The sequence below is a fragment of the Urocitellus parryii genome, chromosome 11, assembly GCF_045843805.1.
Source record: "Urocitellus parryii isolate mUroPar1 chromosome 11, mUroPar1.hap1, whole genome shotgun sequence".
Lineage (NCBI taxonomy): Eukaryota > Metazoa > Chordata > Mammalia > Rodentia > Sciuridae > Urocitellus > Urocitellus parryii.
In genome coordinates, this window is record NC_135541.1 from 114,900,037 (window position 1) to 114,908,672 (window position 8,636).

The window sequence follows — 8,636 nt, forward strand, 5'->3', positions numbered from 1 at the left end:
CTTGTTAAAGGATCTGTAATTTTTTAAATCACATTTTGTGTTTGCAAACACACTTCTACAAACCACTATACTGGATAAATGTTTGTAAAAAAGCAGTAAAGGGGCGTTCAGCACCTGGAGTGCTGATTTCTTTCAGGCCAGTGGCCAAGTAATAGAGCAACAGGAAAACAGGAATTTTACCTACATTTGTTAGAGTCTGTAAACAAGTCAGGATGGCACCTGGCATTTTGCCAGAGAAATGTTAGAGTCTGTAAACAAGTCTGGATGGCACCTGGCAAAGTGCCAGAGGGAGTGGTTTGTGAAGTAACGGCCAGCAAGCCTTTAAGTGTGGAGATTCCTTATTGGTTGACTGATGTATCTAGTTTATGGTAATTAAGATAAGCTGTGTGGAATGTATTAATATCAGTCTGGTCCTAGAATAAATGGCTCCCACTCCTGCTGTATCAATGTGCACAAGTTGTTCCACGCCCCCCACCCCACCCCCACCCCACCCCCTGGTTATTTTGCCCAGGCAGCCGGGCTGCGGCATACATTGAATTCTTTTGTAGAGACTCTCTTGCTGGTAGTCTTAAAATCAATTATGGTGAGGATTTCTGGAGAAGCTTAGTTAAGATTTTCTGTGGAGAAGTGGGTGCCACTACAGATTTATCACATGTCATATCTCAAAATAATTTCAAAAAGAAAGATACTGCCAAAGAAGCAAAACAAACAAACAACCCCCCCCCCAAAAAAAAACACATGAAATTAAAAAATTGATTTGTGGGCTGAGGGCCTAGCTCAAATGTAGAGCTTGTGCTTATAAACAAGGCCATGGATTCAACTCCTGGCACCAAGTAACCAAGTAAACAAACAAACAAAACAAACACCTATTCTATGTATAAAAAATTACCAGGAAAAATATTTGACTACATAAAAATTAGAAACTCCCCAATTTCCAAAAGAGTGTGAATAAAATTAAAAAGCATTTCCAGTTTCTGTAATGTTAGATTAGCTTGAGTGAAACTAATCACTACACATATAACAAACTATAAACTCTGGACTAAAGATTTTGTCAAAAATCTATTTGTGGGCACTGGAGAGCAACCAAAATAGACAAAAAATAAAAAGGATTCAAGGTTTGGAAGAAGGAACCACAAATATGACCCTCTTCTTGTGGGTACTCATCTGTCAGCCAGACTCAGATGTAAACAGAAAACAACAGTCTTGGTCTTGAGCATCAGGATACAGTTAGCAGCTGCTAGATTGTCTGGAAGTTGAAAGCATAAATCCAGGAAGGAGTGAGTCACATGGAAGAAAATCAAATTTGCCAATAAATCTCCGTCAAATCCTTGTTTCACACTTGAAATGGACACTCATTGAGCAGAGGTTCTAGGAAGGTCGAGGTGAAAGTTATTTCTAGAAGACTGAAAGAATACTGAGCAGAGATTTCAGAAGCTGCACCACGAGAGGAGGAAAAAAAAAAAAACATCCCCCCCAAAAACCTGGAAATATCAATGTTCAAAAATAAGAGATTTGTTAAGGAAATTGTGATGTATCCATATAGTGAGAAATTGATGTGCCTCCATTTTAAAAAATAAATAAATAACAGCAGCTTCTACCTCAAGGCCAGTCCTAAGGAAGGGGGTGTGACCCTTGTCCTTGGAAAGACCCACAGAGCACTCCTAAACACATACCCACCCTGCAGAGTTGTTTGCCTGTAAATAACAGAGGTCTGCAGTGGCAGGTGTCCCTGACTCAGTTAGGCTAGGTAAGGACCCATAGCAAACCCTTAGCAACCACCAATCAGCATGAGACAGGGAAAATACCTGGGATGCCAGATGACCCTCAACTAGTTTTTGGTGGTTGATAACATGTTGGGAAACCATGTACACCACTTGTGGCCTAATCCAATCAGTTCAAATGAATCCCCCTCTTGTACTAACCAATCACCCCTACCCAACTTGTTCCCGCCATTGAATGTGCTAATCAATGTTAAGAGTTGTTGTTTGATTTTCTAGCGGTATGGAATGATATGCTGTGTGATGTTGTGACGCAGAGTACTCCCCAAACCTATAAAATCTCATTGAACAAAGCACGGGGACTCACTCTCTGGGACCGCTGCGTCGCCAGGCATGAGCTTGCAATAAAGACTCTTGTGTGATTGCATAGGATTTGGCTCCTGGAGGTCTATGGGGGTCCAACGAATCTGGCATAACAATAGTATAACACAATAAAGTGATTAAAAGATTGTTTTAGACTAACAGTTAATGAATAAATAGTTACAACATTTCTATGTAAAAAGTCAAGCAGGTTACAAAAACATGCCATTATTCATTTGTCCAAATCCCTAAAATATAGGACACCAAGTGAATCCTAATATAAACAATGGTCTTTGGATAATTATGATCTGTCAATGTAGATTTATCAACTGTAACAAATGACTACTCTGGTGGGGAATATTAATAATGGTGGAGACCATGTATATTAAGGATAAGGAGTGTTTGGGAAATCTCTGTATTCTTAAAAGTTCACTATGAACCTAAAACTGCTCTGAAAGAATAAAGTCTATTAAAAAATAAACAATATGCATAGTATGATTCCAACTTTGCATTTAAAACACACCACCCCTGACCCCAAATATCAAAGAGATATGAAAACAAAGCATAAAGAGGGGTTTTTCTGATGATAGATATATAGATGGAGATATATATATCTTTTTTTTTTTTTTTTGTACAGAGGATTGAACCCAAAGGGTGCCTAACCACTGAGCCACATTCCCAGCCCCTTTTATTTGGAGTCAGGACTTGAGAGAAGTTGCTCAAGCTTGCTTTGATTTTGAAATCCTTCTGCCTCAGCCTCCAGAGCTGTATATGGGTGTATGCCGCTGTGCCCCTGGGAGGTGGGTGCCTTTCATTTGTTAGTAATTCATTTCTTTTATACCTGTGTGATTTTTCTTTTTCTTTCCAGTGCTGAGTGCTGAACCCAGAGACTCAATGGTGTCAGGCAAGCACTCTACCACTGAATTACCTCCTCCGCCCAATTCCCCATATTTTCTGCAAGTACTGAAGCCAGAATTAGGCAGGCAGGCAGTATAGATAGGTAGATCAAGTCAGGACAATTTGAGGGAGTCTCTGCGAGTTGGAGAGACTGTCCCCTGAGGGACTGAAATGTTAATTCCTTCAGAGCCCTTCCTGCTCCCTTATCAAGAACCTGCCCCTGCTCCAACCTGTTGCTAAGGTAACCGGTCCAGGAGTTGCCCCTCCCTACAGGGAGCTATAAAGTTGTTAATTAATGTGACCTGGGCAGCACCATCCTGCCCTTCCCCCTTCAGCCCACCAATTTCCCACCTTTATTTAGGCTGTCCCACCAAGCATTCCTGGGCCTAGTCCAGGGCCCAGTCAAGTACTCAGGAAGGAGAAAGGGGAAGAGGGCAGGAGAACAAAGGAAGCCTAGGACAAGTAAAAAAGGCAGAACAACTCGCTTCTTGGGATACCAGGACACCAGCTATGGCCCCCTTCTCCCTCCCGGAAGAAGCCTATGTTACCCCTTTTAAAATAAACCCTGCTTTATATGCTTGCCTCCATATGCTTCCCTAATGTTCAAACTTCAACATGTGGGGAAGCAGAATCCACCCCCAATAACCTGCAGTATCAGTACTATGTATTACCTATTCAGGAAACCTTTTTTTAAAAAAATGAGCCTATACTATATACCATATGTTTTTACACATATTATCTTTCATCCTCAAAACAACCATTTGGAATAAAATATAGAATTATTCTTAATTATTCTTTATCAGAATAAATACCTTTTTAATATATACATTCAACGATGAAACAGGCTCAGAAAGTTTGAACAATTGGCTTGAAGTCAAAGGGCTAGTTAAGTGGGAGAGTTGAGATTCAAAATATGTCAATTAAAAAATCACACTCTTCCTGCAGGGTTCTACTTCAAAGGACTTAAGAGCTACAAAGTGAAAGCACATGAAAGAGAATACAAAAAGAAAAAGAAAATGGAGGGAGACCTCGTGGACCAGCAATGCTTTATTCAGCACCAGAGGGGAACATCTTCACCTTCGGGGCACAGGGGAAGGGCGGTGGGCCACCTCGACGGTCTGGAGAGCCAGGTCGTGGGAGGAGTTACTTAACTTTTGGCGGGCTTTTTGAAGCTGGCCAGGCTAGGTCGTAGGAGGAGTTTTGGTGCCTGGGTTAATTTAGGGCGGACGCGAGGGCGGCCAAGAGGGCCGGCTGGTAGGGGAACTGTAAGGGAAGTTCCCTCCCTGGGGCCTAATTGTCTATGTACTTCACAAAGGATATGGAAGACTCGCACTCAAAGTAGAGTTTGAAATGCTCCTCCTTTTAACAGGTGAAAAATCAGAATTTCACAGAAGTTAAATGATTTATTTGCCAAATGCAAGCTCTTCCTTAGTGATTAAAAACAGCAGCAACCAACAAAACAAAAACCCAGGTCTCCCTATTGTCTTTCCGTGCTTGATTTGCTCCTTTCTTTGCTTGATTTGGGCACGAAATCTTTGTTATTCCCTATAACGTGTAGTTTGTTTCTTGGTTGTTTTACAAGTCTACAGACCTTCATGCAGTAGGGCACAGGAAAAAGTGCGGATATGAGAACTGGGGAGCTGGCTACTGCTCAAGAGCTACGTACGCAGGAGCTCCTCCTATTGGTGCAGGGGATAGCAAGAGGAAAGGTGGGAGTCCAGAGGCCAAGACTTAAGGCACAGCCTGAACCCCAGGAGGATCTTCCTGTGGGCAGCAGAAAGTTCTGGGAATGGAAGACAGTAAAAATGAGTGACAGGCTCATCCAATGACAGGTATGGAAACTCGCTTCTAGGATTAATACAAGAATTGGCTAGAGAACATAATTTTGAAACCTAAATTTTAAAGTTATTTTAAGAATGATACTTACACAGGGGATGAAAAAAGCATATTGAAGTCTCCCCGTCGGGGAATCGAACCCCGGTCTCCCGCGTGACAGGCGGGGATACTCACCACTATACTAACGAGGAGGACTACTGCTTTTGTACTTTCAAAATCACTATTTATGAAAGTCCTAAACTATTACTGAACCTTCGAAAAGTTGCCGGTGGCTGGCATAGTTTTTCACCGTCCTGATGCATGTAGTGCAGAAAAAGAGGCAAAACCATATATCATTCATAGGGAATCTATAGGTATTTACATTCCATAAAATTTACAATTGAAAAATAAGAGGCATATACCTGTTTCCCGCCAAATACTTAAACTTTAAATAGCTGTGGTGAGTATCCGTTTAAGAAGTTCTACTTATTTAGGAACTTCATTTATTAATGTATTCTTTCAATTAATTTATAAATTAAAAGTAAATTTGAAAATTCGATGTCTTAAATGAACCCGCCAATTTCACACTGCTCATGTGTTTTTGGCTATCGTCTGAACTTTGCAGAGGAATTCCTTTCCGAGTGTGAGATTCAAGAATGAGATCCCAGAATCCAGAAGATCACAAAGATTCCTGAGTACTGGGAAGTATCAAAACTAGAGACAGTGAGACAAGAACTGCAGTTTCTAGTGTCAAGCAGGTATAAAATGCAACAAGCATCCAAAACAAAAAAGTAAGTTACTTTGCGTTGGCCGGGAATCGAACCCGGGTCAACTGCTTGGAAGGCAGCTATGCTCACCACTATACCACCAACGCCTCGCGGAAGTGCTTTTGGAATTATGTTTATAAGAGAAATAGAGGTTTAAAATTTGTCAAAGGTCTTAAATTGCGCCCTGACTCTGAGGCGGGAATACAGAAGCCACCCAGTGCCGGAGCCTCGGACCCCAAGGTTGAATGAGAAAGCCAGGGCTTAGCTCCACGACAGTTATTTTCCCCGCCTCATCTCAGCCCTGTTAGCCTTACAGCCGGATGTTCGCAGTTCCCTGAGACTCGGTACTGGATCCACCTGCTGTCGGATTTGGCAACAGACATTTGGGGCGAAGGGTGCTGGGGAAACAGATACTAGATTCACGACTGGCCTGACTCTGCTTCTCTAGAGGACAGGAGCGCCAGGGAAAATGGAACTTCGAGGTTTAAGGCGGTGAGGAAGTCGGAAAGAGCTGTTAGTAACAGTTTTATTTTTGCTGCTTTGCAAAAGAAAGGGGTGCAGGGAGAATCAAATTTTTATTTGAAACAATAAATAAACATTAATATGATGTTGCATAATGCTCCATAATGATCGACTTAAAGGGAAATAAAGGAACACTTTGGCAGTGTGTCAGGATGGCCGAGCGGTCTAAGGCGCTGCGTTCAGGTCGCAGTCTCCCCTGGAGGCGTGGGTTCGAATCCCACTTCTGACAAGAAAGCATTTTGGCTCTGCAACTTTCTTTCTCTACCAAATTATTAACAGTTATTTTCTGGAGAAAATAGTGTTGATATATACTTAAAAAAAAAAAAATCCTACATGTTTACCTATATGAAGATTATTTGTGCTTTGTTGCAAATGTAGAGGTGAATCTAGTTTTCTGTATTATATGCAGAAGACTGTTAAATTTGCAGTTGCAATTAAGATCTAAACCTGCCTAATGAGGAAGAATATTCTTTTTTTTTTTTTTTTAACTTTAAGACACCAATTTTCCTGTGCCTGTTTATCCCTTCCTCCAACCAACAACAATGTATTGAGATCTTTCTATATGTCAAGCACCCTGAGGAAGGCAGCTATATCAGTCTCTTTTGACTGAACAAGTGACTAAACAAAGAAAAGCCCATCATTTGCTATAGCAAATTAATTATTAATTGTAATTACCTCAAGTCTATTAATGTTAGGGCAATGGTGTCAAACTTTGGTGAACATGAGATTCTTATGTTTCTCCACTTTGCCCACACCCACCAATTTAATTCAATAGGTTACCTATTTCATACCAGGAAAAGAGATCACTAGATCAAATGGAGAAGTAATAGGAAAAATAAAGTCATGGAATTAGTTGCTTCAAGAAATCCTTTTTCTACAATTTCAAAAATAAACCACTTTCTGATTTGGGAGAAACTGTATGGAAAAAAAAAAGTTCTGTCCTTTTAGGAAGAGAAAAGAACTGTTAAGAAAAAGAAGCAGAATGTAAGAAGTTCATAAGGGCCAAGATATAAGGATCTTTAGCTTGATTAATGGAAGTTTGCCAAGCATAACTGTTATTTTAATAGACTGTGACCTTGGGGAAAGCATTTGACACTGCTGAGCCTTAGTTTGCTTCCTAGTAAAATGGATGTAGAATTGAAATAGCCTAGAACTCTTCAAAAAGGCAGATTTCAGGTCTCACCTCAGACATACTTAATTTGGAAAAAAAAAAAAAAAGGTCTACTTAATTTGTATTTTGTAAGATTCCCTCAGCTGATTCAAATGTATATTAAAATTTCAGAACTGGTATAATCTACATGACTTTGCACAGGTTGATCTTTTTTTTTTTTTTAAAGAGAGTTTCTTTTTTAAAAAAAAATATTTATTTATTTAGTTTTCGGCGGACACAACATCTTTGTTTGTATGTGGTGCTGAGGATCGATCCCGGGTGCACGCATGCCAGGCGAGCACGCTACCACTTGAGCCACATCCCCAGCCCCCACAGGTTGATCTTCAAGGTGAAATACCCTTTCCCTTGCTTCTCACTAGGTCATCTTTGACTTAGTGTCATTTAAGTATTTACAATGTGTCAGACTCTGTACTTTGAAAAGAGGGTACAAAGTTAAATTAAGCACTGTGTGTGTTTTAGGAACCTCATAATGCATGCATAAGAGACATGTTTACAAAAATTTTAAAAGGCAGTTTTTAAACAAAGCTATTCAAGGTTACCATTAACCAAGTGTTCAAGGTTACCATTGCCAGTGACTAGTGACAGTGATACTATGCAGTCTCAATGTGATGATTGGACACTTTACTTCAGTAGTATATTCTTCCCCCAAAGCCTCAGTCAGATCTGAAAAAATATCAAACAAACCCAAATTAAGGGGCAAGCTACAAAATACCTAACTAGTAGTCTTCAAAAGTATTAAGGAAGGTCATGAAAAACAATAGATGACTGAGAAACTCACAGATTATAGGGACTTTAGGAGACATGATGTTAAATGCCACATTGTGTAACAGTAGTCCACTTTATGCTTTGAAAATAGTCCTTGCTGCTCTGCCAATGTGACTTATTTTTTTAAATGGACATGTTTCTTTCTCTTCCTCTCTTCCTGTTCCTCCCTAATCTCAGGGGAAATAGAATTACCTTTCTTCCCCATCCTAAGCAGAGTTATCTGTCCCTTGAGTACACACTCACCATAGGAATGAAGCAATCCAGACTCTGGGGATGGTAACAGAAGATTTCATAAATGACTGTCACCCAAAGTAACAAGGGAATTACAACTCCAGACAGAGAACATGTGGAATGTAGCCTTTGAGTCACCTCTTTAAAAGCCCCCTGTTCATGCTGATGGGCAGAATCACAGCCTTTGGGACAGGAGTCCCCTGTGTTTCTCTTTTGCAATCAAAGCAATAAACCTTCTTTTTCCTTTTACTCAAAACTGTGTCCTCGTTATTGGATTGACATGGGAGACAAGAACCGAGCTTTTGAATACACTAATATCAGTAGAAACCAGATAGTGATGTGATTAGAACTGTCTAATTGTCGGCCTCCGACAATATACTCCAGAGTCCA

At 40.4% G+C, this 8,636-nt stretch overlaps 3 non-coding genes across 3 annotated transcripts; 1 reads left to right on the forward strand and 2 right to left on the reverse strand.

Moving 5' to 3' along the window:
* Positions 1-4,930: 4,930 nt before the first annotated feature.
* On the reverse strand, positions 4,931-5,002 carry Trnad-guc (transfer RNA aspartic acid (anticodon GUC)). Its single transcript has one exon. It is a non-coding gene; the product is annotated as a tRNA-Asp (tRNA).
* Positions 5,003-5,592: 590 nt separating this feature from the next.
* On the reverse strand, positions 5,593-5,664 carry Trnag-ucc (transfer RNA glycine (anticodon UCC)). Its single transcript has one exon. It is a non-coding gene; the product is annotated as a tRNA-Gly (tRNA).
* Positions 5,665-6,225: 561 nt separating this feature from the next.
* On the forward strand, positions 6,226-6,308 carry Trnal-cag (transfer RNA leucine (anticodon CAG)). Its single transcript has one exon. It is a non-coding gene; the product is annotated as a tRNA-Leu (tRNA).
* Positions 6,309-8,636: the final 2,328 nt, after the last annotated feature.